General features: G+C 47.1%; 1 long non-coding RNA gene across 1 annotated transcript in view; it reads left to right on the top strand.

Moving 5' to 3' along the window:
• The window catches only part of LOC141986011 (uncharacterized), a 39558-nt gene extending 26899 nt beyond the window's left edge, over positions 1 to 12659 (top strand). Inside the window, exon 3 of the long non-coding RNA XR_012639103.1 lies at positions 12446 to 12659. This is a non-coding gene — a long non-coding RNA (uncharacterized LOC141986011). The remainder of the gene's footprint in view (positions 1 to 12445) is intronic.
• The last annotated feature ends 2436 nt before the right edge of the window (positions 12660 to 15095 follow it).

The following is a 15095-nucleotide window of genomic DNA, read 5'->3' as shown; positions in this document are numbered from 1 at the left end:
GCGGCATTCAACCTAGTTTCAGTCACAGAGGACGGGGCGCTTTGTGCTCACCACCTGCAAGTTGGATGCATGCCCCTCGTGGCTAGTGACAGGAAAGGCTGAGATGGACATTTCTATATGAGAAGGTATAGTAATTTATTCCCTCAAATGAGCAGTCATTAGAGCCTTACTGTCTACGGTACGTACATGGCCCCTATTACCAGACTATCTTTAGTGTATTTACCGTACAACACTGCTGTGAGGTCGAGCAGTGCGGTTATCCCCATTGAAGTGATGGGAAACTGAGGCACAGAGAGTAAGTGACTTGCCCACTGTCACACAGGAAGCCTGTGGCAGGGCAGAAGCTTGAACCTAGGTCTCCAAAGTCCAACGAAGTGCTCGTGGATCATCCTTGCTCTCAGGAAGCTGTGTCACTGGCTCTCACCAGTCCTTGCTCGGTCTCTAATCTTGCCTTTTTAGAAGAAGGTTATTAAGTTGTGGTGGAAAGGCAGCTCTGGAGTCCTTACATTTCTCTGCTGGCTTTGCTGCCTGGATTTGGAGGGGAGAGTGTTCTGATCTTGATCCTCCAGAACTGTCCAGAGTAGCCTCTGATACCGCTTCCTGTGTGGCTTTGCTAACCTTCCTGACGTCCCTCGCTGGGGTAGGCAGAGTCCCTTGATGGTTCCACTCTTCCCTCTTTGATAGGGCTCAGGGGGTGGAGTGGGACAATGATTCATGGTGAGATCAGAGCTGCAGCATTATTACTGTGCAGATGACACACAGCCCGGTTGTGCTTTCGTCACACCCAGCTGGTGCTTTCCCAGGGCTTGGCTGAGATTAGGATTTAGGTGATAGTTTGCTGGCTGAGGCTCAGTCCAGACCCAACAGAGATGTTGCTAGTGGTTTGATGGGGCTGGAGGAGCAACTGTTGGTGGTAATCTTGAGGGTATCCCCGTCCCTGTTGTTGAGTTCCCCAGCCTTTGTCCAAGAAGTTTTCCATTTGTGTCTGTGCTCCTGTGTCTCCAACTATTCCCGAATCCCTGTTGTCCTGGATGGCCAAGAGTACTTTTTCCTCGACCCAGACCGTATCACACTACTTATTCATAGCACTGTCACCTCAGGCCTGGATTACTGAATGGCACTCTTCTTGGAGCCTTGCCGCACTGCCACCTACCCACTCTGGCTTCAGCCTAGTTGCTACCCCACCTTACCCATCCTAGCGTTATCCGTTACCACGCAGCTTTTTCTAAGCAAGCACATTTATTCTTAAGGGGAAAGCAGTACAGAGAAAATATACTAAAAACAGTCAAAGAACCCTCACACATTCTAAAAAGCTGACCGGAGTGCACCCCACCTCCAACCTCAGGCTCTGGTAGTGTCAGTCCTTCAAACTGTCATCAGACCAGTCCACAACTGGGTTTTCCCCATGGTTAAAAGTTCAGAACTGTCTCAGATTCAGAACCAGAACCACCATAAACAGTTTAGTCTTTCCTTTGTACTGCTTGGGCCTTTGATCTTGGGCCCATGTAACAGGGGATCAGCAGACAAAGGCCCACTCCTCAGGACCTTGTTTGAAAAGGCTGGGTTTTTGCATAACTGGAGGTGGGGAATTTTTATTCACCTTCCCCTAGACCTTACCCAGGAAAACTACTTAAGACTTTTTGTTCCAAAAGTCCATTCTTGTCTGGCACATTGTTCAGTATAGTCCAGGGAACCCCTACGTCTCACATCTCCCCCTGGAGAGGTTCCATACGCTCCTGGCCTGCAATAATACATAAACCAGTCATTTAATAGAATGGACACCAAAGATACTTAAGCTTAATTCAATAAGGTATCTTAAGAATATGGCAGTAAATTGCTGTATCTGTCACAGTCTCTGTAATTAAACATCTGGGAGCTGCTGGCTCAAGGAACAACTCTCCCTTGTGGAATTTGCCTCCTTTGCTGGTCTAAACTGTCTGAGTGTGTTTTTAGGATGTGAGCCTCATACCAAGCCCTATTCTCCAGCATTTGCTTATTTGTTTTAGGGGAAAGTCCTCAGCTATTCCAGCTCCTTGGAAGAGTCAAAACATGGGCTGTTTTTTAAACCAGATGTTGTGTGCGCACCTACAGCCATGGTGGACTGGGAACATTTTATAAATAGTTGCAGAAATGCGGAATCTATGCATCATACCCTGCATACAGGGCGAAGGAATTTCAGGGTGATTTTGTATTGTGTCACATCTAGCTTAACAAGTGGAACAGGTATTGTTTATGGGTGGATAATAAAAATGTAGCAAATTCTTCCTTTCCAGTTGCAGGCAGTGTGCTGTTAGCCATGGCACAAGCTCACAGAGAATTGAAGAGTTTAAACAGGATTCAATGGGGAAAAAAACTCAGTGAATAAGTGGAGTCAGACACTTGGCCACAGGGGTTGTTGCTCCCTGGCACCTGATCTTGCAAAGCGCTGAGCAAACCCCAGCTCCATTGAGTTCAGTGAGACTTGCTTGTTGCAGTACTGCACTCACCTGCAGGGTGGACCTGATTGCCAGATCTGGCCACGGGAAGGAATTTTCCTCTAAGTGCTATTGGCAGGAACTTTTGGGTGTTTTCTGTCTTCTTTCAGAGCAGGGATTGCCTGGTCAGATTAAGCAGGCACATTACACAAAGTCAGCTTCCTGTAATGTAGCAGGGATGGGCCTTGGTCCTTCCTGTCATTTCTATTTACATGCCTAGGTCCAGCACATACTGCTGTCTCATCTGGATTGTATACTCCTTGTACTGTCCCCAAATGATGGAATCCCATTACGAACATACCCACTATCAAACAGTTATCAGCTCGTCACTTCTGCACACCAAATATTAGTGATTGCTCTTCCATCCCCAGAAAGATAGTTATTAAAGCTTTCCCTTCCCACCCTCTGATACCAACAGGGGAGTCAGGCAGGACAGTGCATCTCTTCTATCATGACCTACTTTATTTTTTACTTTGCTGCACTACTGCATGAGCCAGCAGGGGAAAAAAAAAAGTAAAACCGAAAGTCTCTGGAATCCAGTCCTGTCAGCAGGAACATGCTCCCTCTGGAGTGGGCAGAGTGGAGCGCAAGAGAGGACAGAGAACAGAGCGCTAGGAAAGAGAAGAGCATAGGGACAAAAATTAACTAGAGTCAAAATAAGTTGGTGCAATCTGGAGCCATATGCTCTCATGTGAATGAGGCTGTCTTCTAAGGGGTGGGCCACCGAGAGGATAACAGACCTGATATTGGTCCCAGCTCCCTAGAGTGATTGTTATAGCTCCAGGGATAAAGGCTTGCTCTTTGGGCGGAAGGATAGAGTCAGGGCTTAAATTCAGCTGGAGCTGGCCAGAGCGGAGCTCCAGTAAATATTTTCAAACTTGCAGGGCTGAAGCCCCAAGCCCTGGTGCCCTGCAGCTGAAACCTGGTGCCCTGAATGCAGGGTGTGGGTGGGGGCTCCGGGAAATACTGTATGAGAATATAAGCCCTGGATAGAGTTAGAGCACCAGTTCCACTGCTCTGTATATGAGAGAAAGAGATGGACATAGGAAGGGCAGACAACTGATTCTTTACTGTGCCTCATCCTGGTACTCTTTTCACTTGGCCCTGATCGGACTCTGGTGGTGCACAGGCTCCATATGATGGAGGGAAACCTCCCAGAGTAACACTGGTTTCAGAGTAGCCGCCGTGTTAGTCTGTATCCGCAAAAAGAAAAGGAGTACTTGTGGCACCTTAGAGACTAACAAATTTATTTGAGCATAAGCTTTCGTGAGCTACAGCTCACTTCATCGGTGCTGTGCTGGGTGTGGATGGGGTGCCCTGTGTGGAGCAGGGGAAGGATCAGGCAGAGAATAATGGCTAGAAGAAGCACTTGCCGTAAGTGATGAGCGTGCTGAATTACAGATGGCACGTCACCCGCGGGTAAATCAATGGCTTTAGACCATGCAGAGTAGTCCACGTGTTGCAGCAAGTTTCACAGCACTGCCACGGCCTGTCAGGAAGGGCGTGATCAGGGGGGTGGGGAATAGCAACAAACCGACACTTGAACCTACATTTGTTTCCCCTCACAGTCCCAGAGCTGATCAGCGTTATGGCTCAGAGACCTGTTATCTCCCTCCCGCCACTGACTCAGACAGGCAGTTTGCAGTGCTGTTGTAGCTGTCCATTCAGTTACAGCCCGGATATCAGCTGCTGCAAGTGACTCACGATTATTCCCTTAAGCGCTTGGGGCCACATCCACAGGTCTCACCTGCTCCGTCCCCAGGAAGTGAAGTCAGTGAGCTTCATCTGAGTACAGTCTGAATGAAATCTCACCCAGGAGCTCAGGGTTTGGTTCTTTTCAGGGGAGTGAAGTATGCTGGGACTGCGGGTGTTACAAATAAGCCTTGAAAGCAGGATGCTTTCTTTTCCCTCCCTGCGTCTCCTCCTGCCTCCAGCCTATAGCTACAAGAACTCTGCTATGCAAGCTTCCCCCGAATCTGTTCCGCTAGGGACGAGAGGGCACAGCATTGAGCAATGCCACAGGTCCCCTGGCTGGTTATGCCGTGGAATTAGGGTGACCATATTTCCCCAAGGGAAAACGGGACACCGCGTGGGGCTAGCCTGAGGCCCCCTTCCGTGCAGGGCTGGCCCAAGCCCTGCCTCCACCACACGGCTGGGGCTGGTGTCGCTGATCAAGTTGGCAAAAGCAAACAGGACAAATGCTCAGTTTTGCCAAAAAAGTTAGGACAGGGCTTTAAAAAGGGGACTGTCCTGGCCAAAACGGGCTGTATGGTCTCCCTACATGGAATCCCCCCGAGAAGTTGTCATTGGCTGGTCTATAGGTGTTTTCTTCTAGGAGCCTGGGTTCATTAAGAGCTGAGCTGGTCATCCCTGGTACCACCGTTTGTGGGAAGGGTTTATGTTACTGACGTGCTGGGGTCCCTGACCCTGCAAACTGTCCAGATTCCGGAAACTCCTCAAAATCAGCTCAGCACTTCTAAGCATCAGGCCAGTGACTGAGGGGCCTCAGTGATTGGTCCAAGATCCCACAGGAAGGCTGAGGAAGACATGGGACAGAGCCCAGAACTTATGACAATGATGCAGCGGTTGTGTGGATTCCTCAGTCCCCCTTCTTCCCCCCCAACAGCTGCACACCATGCTTGAGGGATCTAAGCAAGGGGCTGTTACAGTTTTGCTAAAGTATGTAACAAATGGGGGGGGGGGGAAGAGACAAAAACAAAACAACCACCCACCAACATCCTTGAAAGCACTCAAATCAAGATAGAAGATGTGGAAGTTCCCTATCTGAAGGCCGCTGTCCTAGACAATGTGCAAGTTGGCTCCAGGGGCCAGTGACTAACATGCACAGAATGCTGCAATTAGATTTATCTCAGTTATTCTAGCCACAGACCGGTAGCAGAAGATGAAATGTTTTGGAGTCTGATTCTGTAGTCAATCCAGATACAGAGCCCTCCTTACACTACATGACAGTTCCAGGTGGGGAGCGGCAGTGCAAGCCAGCGCCTGGTTCTTTAAAAGCTGTTTTGGCCTTCATGAAAGTGTCAGAGTGGCAGTCTGGAAGAACAAAGTCTTTTCTTGACCCCCAGAACAGACACAGAACTGGCAGCAGCAGCCCAGGCTTCACCAGACTGCCCTGCCAATATATTCCAGCCCTGTCCTGGAGAGAACTAGCTAGCTGTAAGGGGCAGAAGGTAATTCATTCTCTGCGGCCCACTTGTCCTCTTTGCTGACACAGACAAAAAATGTACCAAGTGTGGGGGGTGTTTTCTTGTCGCATAGATACTTGTCCACTTGGACCTACACTGAGAATTGCCAAACTCATTGCACATAGAACAACCTTTAATGGTAACCACAGCAGAGAGGCTGAAGACTGAAGGAGCATAGAGAAGGAATTCCCTTCCCATGGTTAGATTAACAGAGTTTCAGACCAAAGGGAACCATTAGGTCATTTATTCTGACTTCCTGTATAGCACAGGACATTACATCCAACCTACTTACCCCTGTATTGTGCTCAGTAACTGGAGCTCACGTGAAGCACATTAACGGGATAGCTGTTGCTGTCTATGCTACACTTCTTCTGAAGATTTCACTCCCTGGCTGGCAACTTTTTGGAGCACTCCCATTAACATTTTAAAAGAAAAAGACACAACCCAATAAAACAGCCATTGTCTCCTGGCAGGCTTTCAAAATGTACCTAATATTAATGCACAAGGAGTGCCGCGTCAGTAATACAACAAGAGTAAAAACGGTTGGATCGTCTGATCATTCTGCCCCTGCTGCGATGCCTCCAAAAAACTTCTTTCTAGCGTTAGTTAGGCTAAGGAATTCTGCTTGTTTCTGCGAACCTCCATTCATTGTATTGTAACCTCGTCCTTCCAACCTGCCCCATCTGCATTTCTTCTGCCTGTTGCATTCTGTCTGACACTTAGATCGTCAACTGTCTGAGATGGGGCGTGTCTCGTTGTCTGTACAGCACCTAGCACACCAGGACCCCAATCTCCAACTAGAATTCCTAAATGCTACTAGAATATAAACAACAGCAGTGAAGTAAGCACAAGAGAGGATGGAATGGTAGGATATTTACATGACAGTGGTACAATAATAGGATCTCTGAGTTGTTCAACATATTCATAAATGATTTGGAAAAAGGGGTAAACAGGGAGGTGGCAAAATTTACAGATGATACAAAATTACTCAGGATAGTGTAATCCAAAGCAAACTGCAGAGAGTTACAGACAGGGCCAGCTGTAGGTTTTTTGCCGCCCCAAGCTCTGACAGCGCAACTGCCCAAGCAAAAAAAAAAAAAAAAAGGGTGGCCGGAATGCTGCCCCTGGAATTGTGCCGCCCCGAGCACGTGCTTGCTTTGCTGGTGCCTAGAGCCGGTCCTGGTTTACAAAGGGATCTCACAAAACTGGGTGACTGGGCAACAAAATGGCAGATAAAATTCAATATCAATAAATGCAAAGTGATGCACATTGGAAAACAATCCCAACTATACATATAAAATGATGTGATCTTTAGCTCTTAGCATTCAAGAAAGAGATCTTGGAGTTTCTGTGGATAGTTCCCTGAAAACATCCACTCAATGTGCAGCAGCCATCAAAAAGCTAACAGAATTTTAGGAACCGTTAGGAAAGGGATAGGTAATAAGGCCATAAATATCATAATGGCCACTATATAAATCCATGGTACGCCCACACACTGAACACTGCGTGCAGCTCTGGTCACCCCATCTTAGTTGTTTTTTCTTGGAATTGGAAAAGGTAGAGAGAAAGGCAACAACAATGATGAGGCGTCTGGAACCGTTTCCATGTGAGGAGAGAGTAAAAAGACTGGGACTGCTCAACTTGGAAAAGAGACGACTAAGGGGGGGATCTGATTGAGGTCTATAAAATCACGAGGGGTGTGGAGAAAGTGAATAAGGACGTGTGATTTACCCCTTCACATAACACAAGAACCAGAAGTCACCCAATGAAATTAATAGGCAGCAGGTTTAAAACAAACGAAAGGAAGTGTTTCTTCACACAACGCGTTGTCAACCTGTAGAACTCCTTGCCAGGGGATGTTACGAAGGCCAAAACTATAATGGGGTTAAAAAAAGAATTAGATAAGTTCATGGAGGATAGGTCCATCAGTGGCTATTAACTAAGATGGTTAGGGATAAAACTCCATGCTCTGGGTGTCCCTATACCCCTGATTGCCAAAAATTGGGAGTGAACGAGAGGGGGCGGCTCACTTGATAATTGCCCTGTTCTGTTCATTCCCTCTGAAGCACCTGGCATTGGCCACTGTCAGAAGACAGGATAGTGGGGTAGACAGACCATTGGTCTGTCCCAGTACGGCTGTTCTTATGCAAAAATAAGAAATCTCAAGATGTATAAAGAACCATTCTGAAACTACTGACTGCTTGAGCAAGGCATCTGGGGATTAGAGGAATTCACTCTTAGCCCTGAGATATTAGTTCACTTCTAAACATAGGTTGCAATATGGACCATCTGGATATAATCAACCCTACAGAGAATGGAATGTTGTAAATTCGGAGTTCTTCCAAACTGTCCCTCATTCTGCTCTCTATATAGACACTAACTGCCTCACTGTGCCTATAGTTCAAATGCAGTTCGAATGGTTTGGATACGATTGGAAGATACTCAGCTGCATGAGGGGTCAGGAGTTGTAACTAGAATTATCCAGGACAACCATTAAACCAGAGTGCATAGCAGAAAGCCAGCCCAGAGTCCACGTGGAAACCTTTGTGAATCAGAGGACAAAGCTGCTTTGATATTAGGACTCCAAATTTGGACCACTGTCCCTACGCTGCACCCCCATGAGCGTAGCAAATTTCAAGACCACCTGAGTCAGCATGTGGCTTTTAAAGCACTCAGAATCCGTCTTTTAAACAGTAAGTGACTTTCAGCCTTATCTCTAGCGGAGCTGCCAATATGTTGATTTGGATATTACTTGCAGTAATGGAGTGAAGTTAATGGCAGTACAGCTTAAGAAAAAATTCCTGGTATTCAGCCTAACCGTAAGAATGATTAGACTGTGCAGTCATTTCCCAAAGGAGATCATTCGAGCTCCATCGCTTGGGTTATTTAAAACAACACTAAAAATCATGGTCTAAATCCTTCAGTCCTATCTCAGGCAAAACTCCCACAGAGCCTCAATCCTATTACTCCAGACTTGAACTTCCTTTCTAAAATATTAATATCACCGAAGATTTATGACCAGTGAAAGAATTTTAAAAATCTATTTGACTTTCTACCATTGCTGCTATTTGTTTGGATGCTTTTTCATTTCCATCAACCAGAACAATAAAATTGAATAGACAGTTTCACTTTTGTTCAGCCCATTTCATTTTCTGCCCCTTGCACAATGCTCCACTGCTTGGGTTACAAACACAGCAAGGCAATATTTCTATCCAAACAAAACTCTGCTTTCAGAGGAATTTTTTTTTAAACAAAAATTTTGGGGCAAAATTTCCATTATTTTTATGGTCAAAATACTAGCCTGGGAGGGAGCAAAGACAGCTGCGTTTTTAATCGAGCTCCACCACTGACTTGGTGTCTTATTTTGGTCAAATCACTTAGCGGCTCTGTGCTTGTTTCCCCCACCAATTTGTAAGATAGAGGTGATATTTACCTGCCTTACAGGAGTGTTGTGAAATCAGAATGTGTTCATGTAAATTCCATGGGATTGGATCCTTAAATGGTAGGTGCTCTAGAAAGACAATGTCTCATTGTTATTTTATTTAAACCTTTTTATAAAACTTCATCCTAGGACCTAAATTAACTAGCTAGTGTCTCTTTAAAACTAGACTGGGTAAAACTCCAGAGAGCATCTGAAGCACACACAGTGAGAATAACTGATGGAGGGTTTAATAGAACATAACTATTGTAGCAGAAAATTCTGCATTGATCCCGGTGGCGGTTGACTAGATGATCTCGTAGCTCTTGTCCATCTTCAGTTTCTATCATAAGATTCTCTCTTTGAAAAGCGGTTGCACCGTTACGTAACTTTAGGGAAAATCTCTGGGAATGTAACAGCAAGGTCACAACAGGTGAAGCCACAAAGCCACTGTCTTGGGACAGTTCTGTATCAGGCTACACAATTTGCTCTGATCTTGCAAGTGTGCAAGGTTGTTGCGGTCTAACCCAAGAGTGAATGGAGTTTGCTTGCTGGCCCTAGTAAGATAATATATCCCTCTGCACTGGGCACTAAAAAAAGTCTCAACCCCCTGGCACCTGATGGCTTACTTGCCTGTGCCCAGGGCAAGCCTGGGGCGAGGTGGAGGTATAGAATGGGCATCTCTGAAGAGGCATGGACTTAAGTGTGATGCTAAGCGTGTCAATGAGGCATTTAGCTAAATACGTCCCTAAGCAGGACTAACTGGGTGGCTGCACAACAGCCCTCTCACATCAGGCTGGGTTGGATTCCCCTCTGCTCACTGTCCTGCTCATCACCTCTCACCTCGCTCTTCTATAAGCACACGCAATTTGGGGGAGCAAGTTTTCCCTGGGCTCAGTGTGAATCTCCTCTCCAGTGGGGCAGGCGCAATGTATGCTGGTGTAACCCACACACCTCCTGGATGTGGTGTTCTTTCCATCTAGTGGCACCGAGACCGTTAGAGAGAGAGATTAAATGAGTCTGCTCTACAGTCTGAGCTACCAGCCAGTTGGCTTTTAGCTCATGCTGTAGAGGCTCATGCAGTAATTTCCAGAGGTCCCCGCTTCGATACTGCCCGCTGGCGACTGGGGTTTGTCAGCGTTACGCTGGCTCACTGGGAAGCGATCACCCAAAGGAGGATATCGGGCCACCGCAACTGGAGAGACAGTAGAACAGTTGATATCAATGGAGGAGCTGTAATAGGCCAGGCTGGCTGAGCTCCACTCGTCAGACTGGGGACATTCCAAATCCCAGAATGGCAAGGACTCACCTAGCGATGGGGCCCAAATTAAAACCCCAGATCTGCACATAACAGAACTGTAGAGGGGTTCAATTCTGGCCAGGAATCCAGGGCCGAAGCCCACATCCTGCTATGAAAAATTCCATCTGATTTTTAATGAGCAAACAGTTGGTCAGGACTTTGGTTATATAGTACACCCGTAAAACACAACACCCTGCGTGGTCTAAGAAGACTCAGAATGAGCACAGGGGTTGGAGCCAGGAGTTCCTAGGACCTAGTCCTGCCTCTGCTGCCAATAGGCTGTGTGGCCTTGGACAATTCACTGAACCTATCTTGGTTTCCCCATCTGTAACACCAAGATGATGATACTGATCTCCCCAGTAGTGGTGTCAGGGTCAGACAATGTTTGTACCTTGCTTTGGCAATGCAAGTCCCTATTGTCCTTTGAGTTATACAGACGCAATCCCATGAATATCAAAAGGGCTGCACCAAGTGTATCAGAGAGGAACATCTGACCCCTGGTATTCTACTATCAGAGCTCTCCCAAAGCTGGAGCACTGACTCAGAGGAAAGACCAGTGGCTACTGAATTACCAATTCCACTCCCTGCTGGATTCTCCTTGGAGGGCTCCCAACCAAGAATTGACCAGATCTTCTGCTGCTTAGCTGATAAGAACACAGCTGAAAGCCTCATACAGCCGCTGGAGGCTTATTACACATAGAACTGAGCTGACTTTACTTGGTCCCACTTGGCTCCTGATTTTTTACCTTCCAAACCTAGCTGCAGCCTATCCATCCATTTTATGCCCCAAGCTTGTGTATTGACAGGACAGTCATGCTTCTAGGACATCATGTTTCCTTCTCAGGCATCTTACAAGGTTATTAAGTGGCCACTGCCTTGGCAGGGGAACTCTGTAGCAGCAGGAACTGTTCAGTTCTGCCTGGAGATCAGGAAGGCCATGTGGGTTTGGGGCAAAGCCTTGTTTGGAGGTCATGTGAGCTGCGTGCTCTCAGAGCTCGGGCTAATTATAGCAGGGTTGTGTCTGTTTACGGTACCAGCACTGAAAATGCGACCCTGCCCTCATAATTCCATTTAAAATATTGTTAAAAGGAATCCGGCAACCTGAAACCTACTCAATTAAAAAAAGAAAAAAGAAGGCAGAGTTGAAGAGTTTCACCCCCTCCCTCTGCCCCTATGCTTGTTGTTATTTATTTATGATGTGTATTGCAGCAGCACCTAGGAGTCATGTCCCAGGGCTCTGTTTGCTATCGGCTGTACAAACAGAGACCAAAACGACACTCCCTGCCCCAATGAATTGACATCTACGGAAGGCACCCGGCCAGTTTTGTGGTTTTACAACCACACTTCCCTTTTTGTAAAGATATTTCTCTCTCCTTCGTATGGAAGATCTCCCACACAAACAAGGGAAATTGATTACACAGGTGAAAGTGACTAAGCACTGTTAGGATATAGATATTCAGGCCTGTCTGCAAAGGCCTATACTTTAAGAATTTAGGTGTATTCTTATCACTTAGCTAGTTATAGAGGTATAAAAGAAAGAATCAAAATCACAGTCTGCCTGTTTACGGGCCTTCTCTTACAGTGACAGTCTGAGGCCCTGTTCTTAGGCCTGGTCTACATTATGAGTTTATGTCGAATTTAGTAGCGTTAAATCAAATCATCCCAGAGACTTGGATGTGGGAGAGGGGGTTAGTTTGGTTTCTGCTGCTGCATGTTAACACGAAAACCGCAGCACTTAATGGCCAACTCAACGAGCTTTGCTTGGTTTGGGAAAGGAGAGCGCTGCTGTTATGAAGGTTGCTGGCGAAGCTGAAAGACTATGGCTTACCATGGCCACCTGCAAGCCGAATTCTGTTGCCGAGCACTGTGTGTGTGATCTCTAACAACAAAGCTGCAGGTACTCAATATAAGATGCAAAATGCGACCTTGTACCAAAATCACATGTGCTATGTAATGTGAATAGTGTTGTTCACTGTGAAAGAGTATAACCATTGTTCTGTAAAATGTATCTTTTAAAATACTTCACTCCCTTTTTTTCCTCCCGCAGCCGCAAATGTTTCAAGCCTCCCTCCTCCGCCCCAAAAGCTATCGCAGATAAGCCGGCGAAAAAAACGCACGCGCAATGAAATGTTCTCTGAGCTCATGCAGTCGTCTGGCACTGACAGAGCTCAGCAGAATGTGTGGAGGGACACAGTAGCACAGTACAGGAAAGCGGCCGATGAACATGAGGACAGGAGGGACGTTTGAGATAAGAGGTGGCGGCAGGAAGATCAGAGGAGGCATGAGGCAACGCTGAGGCTACTGCGGGATCAAACGGACATGCTCCGGCATCTGGTAGAGGTTCAGGAACGGCAGCAGGATCACACACTGCCGCTGCAGCCCCTGTTTAACCGCCCTCCCTCCTCCCCAAGTTCCATAGCCTCCTCACCCAGACGCCCAAGAACGTGGGGGGTGGGGGGGAGGCTCCGGGCACCCAACCACTCCACCCCAGTGGACAACCCAAGCAACAGAAGGCTGTCATTCAACAAGTTTTGAAGTGGCCTTTTCCTTCCTTCCTACTCTCCTCCCACATCCCACCTGGGCTACCTTGTGAGTTATCTCCCTATTTCTATAATCAATTAATAAAGAATCCATGTTTTTTAAATGATAGTGACTTTATTTCCTTTGCAAGCAAGCTGTGATCGAAGTGGGGAGGATGGGTGGCTTACAGGGAATTAGAGTCAACCAAGGGGGTGGGTTTTCATCAAGGAGAAACAAACAGAAGTGTCACATGGTACCCTGGCCAGTCATGAAACTGGTTTTCAGAGCTTCTCTAATGTGCAGCACTTCCTGCTGTGCTCTTCTAATCGCACTGGTGTCTGGCTGCATGTATTCAGCAGCCAGGCGATTTGTCTCAACCTCCCACCCCGCCATAAACGTCTCCCCCTTACTCTCACAGAGATTGTGGAGCACAAGCAAGCAGCAATAACAATGGGAATATTGGTTTTGCTGCGGTCTGAACGAGTCAGTAAACTGCGCCAGCGACCCTTTAAACGTCCAAATGCACATTCTACCACCATTCTGCACTTGCTCAGCCTATAGTTGAACAGCTCCTTTCTTCCATCCAGGGTGCCTGTGTACGGCTTCATGAGCCAGGGCGTTAAGCGGTAGGCTGTGTCCCCAAGGATAACTATAGGCATTTCAACATCCCCAACAGTTATTTTCTGGTCTGGGAAGTAAATCCCTTCCTGCAGCCGTTTAAACAGACCAGAGTTCCTGAAGACGCGAGCGTCATGAACCTTTCCCGGCCATCCCACATTGATGCCGGTGAAACGTCCCTTATGATCCACCAGTGCTTGCAGCACCATTGAAAAGTACCCCTTGAAGTTTATTTACTGGCTGCCCTGGTGGTCCAGTCCCAAGATAGGGATATGCATTCCGTCTATAGCCCCACCACAGTTAGGGAATCCCATTGCAGCAAAGCCATCTAGTATGACCTGCGCATTTCCCAGAGTCACTACTTTTGATAGCAGCAGCTCAATGATTGCATTGGCTACTTGCATGACAGCAACCTCCACAGTAGACTTGCCCACTCCAAATTGATTACTGACTGACCAGTAGCTGTCTGGCGTTGCAAGCTTCCACAGGTCTATTGCCATTCGCTTCTCAACTGTGAGGGCTGCTCTCATCCTGGTATTCTTGCGCTTCAGGACAGGGGAAAGCAAGTCTACAACAGTATGCGGTCCCACCAGTCTGTGCTTGTTTCCCAGGCCCAGAATTGGCATTCCACGGCATGAGCCTGCCCCATTAACACCATGATCTCCAAATTGCCAGGGACCGCGGTTTTAGAGAAATCTGTGTCCATGTCCTCATCACTCTTGTCACCGCGCTGCCGTTGCCTCCTTGCCTGGTTTTTCAGGTTCGGGTTCTGCATAAACTGCACCATAACGCGCGAGGTGTTTACAATGGTCATAACTGCTGCAGTGAGCTGAACGGGCTCCATGCTTGCCATGCTATGGTGTCTGCTTGGGCAATCCAGGGAAAAAGGCGCGAAATGATTGTCTGCCGTTGCTTTCACAGAGGGAGGGTTGACTGACGACATTTACCCATAATCACCCGTGACAAATTTTTGGCCCCATCAGGCATTGGGAACTCAGCCCAGAATTCCAATGGGCAGCGGGGACTGCGGGAACTGTGGGATAGCTACTCACAGTGCACCACTCAGAATGTCGATGCTTGCCATGGTACTGTGGACACAGACCGCTGAATTAATGTGCTTAGTGTGGACGCATGCATTCGACTTTATACAATCTGTTCCCAAAAATCGACTTCTGTAAAATCGGAGTAATTTTGTAGGGTAGACGTACCCTTAGGCTAAGATCTTTGGCTAAGCAGCAGAGGCAGCCATAAGCTGGGAAGCGAACGGTCACATCCTCACATTCCAAACTAGTCTCATTGAAATAAGGTGCTATTGGGCTGTTAGAAATACAATCCTGTCCTGATAATGCCTGTCGCCTCCAGAGAAAGGGAAGTGCCTAGAAGATGTAAAAGGAAGTTTAGTTTGATAGTTTTCTGTTTGGTAAGAACTTACTTATCAATAGACACAGCTGGGAAACCCTTATGTCTTTTTTCAGAGTAGCAGCCTTGTTAGTCTGTGTCCGCAAAAAGAAAAGGAGGACTTGTGGCACCTTTGAGACTAACAAATTTATTTGAGCATA

Source organism: Natator depressus, chromosome 4 (genome assembly GCF_965152275.1).
Source record: "Natator depressus isolate rNatDep1 chromosome 4, rNatDep2.hap1, whole genome shotgun sequence".
NCBI classification, from domain to species: domain Eukaryota; kingdom Metazoa; phylum Chordata; order Testudines; family Cheloniidae; genus Natator; species Natator depressus.
The sequence above is the reverse complement of the archived record's forward strand: the minus strand, read 5'-3'. Positions and strand labels throughout refer to the sequence as shown.